We start from the raw sequence: 316 nt of genomic DNA, 5'->3' as shown, positions 1-316 counted from the left end.
AAGCTGAGAGCCGACATTACTACTTTTGCTCAATATGAGCTTGAGTCACTTTACGAGGCGTGGGAGCGATACAAGGATTTATTGAGGAGATGTCCACACCATGAGCTACCTCTTGGGTTAGTTGTTCAAACTTTTTACTACGGTCTGCTTACTCCTAACCGTACCATGATAGATGTTGCTGCCTGTGGTAACTTGCTGAGAAAAACGGCTGAGGAAGGATATGAATTATTGGAGGAGATGGCTGCTAGTAGCTATCATCCTCATTCTGATAGGCAGAAACGAGGTGCTGGAGTTAATCAAGTTACTGATTTGTCTG

At 44.0% G+C, this 316-nt stretch overlaps 1 non-coding gene across 1 annotated transcript; it reads right to left on the bottom strand.

Annotated features, from left to right (window-relative positions):
- LOC140820373 (small nucleolar RNA R71) lies at positions 1-107 on the bottom strand. Its single transcript, XR_012115448.1, has one exon. It is a non-coding gene; the product is annotated as a small nucleolar RNA R71 (small nucleolar RNA).
- Positions 108-316: the final 209 nt, after the last annotated feature.

The sequence above is a fragment of the Primulina eburnea genome, chromosome 18 (assembly GCF_022965805.1).
Source record: "Primulina eburnea isolate SZY01 chromosome 18, ASM2296580v1, whole genome shotgun sequence".
NCBI classification, from domain to species: Eukaryota; Viridiplantae; Streptophyta; class Magnoliopsida; order Lamiales; family Gesneriaceae; genus Primulina; species Primulina eburnea.
The sequence above is the reverse complement of the archived record's forward strand: the minus strand, read 5'-3'. Positions and strand labels throughout refer to the sequence as shown.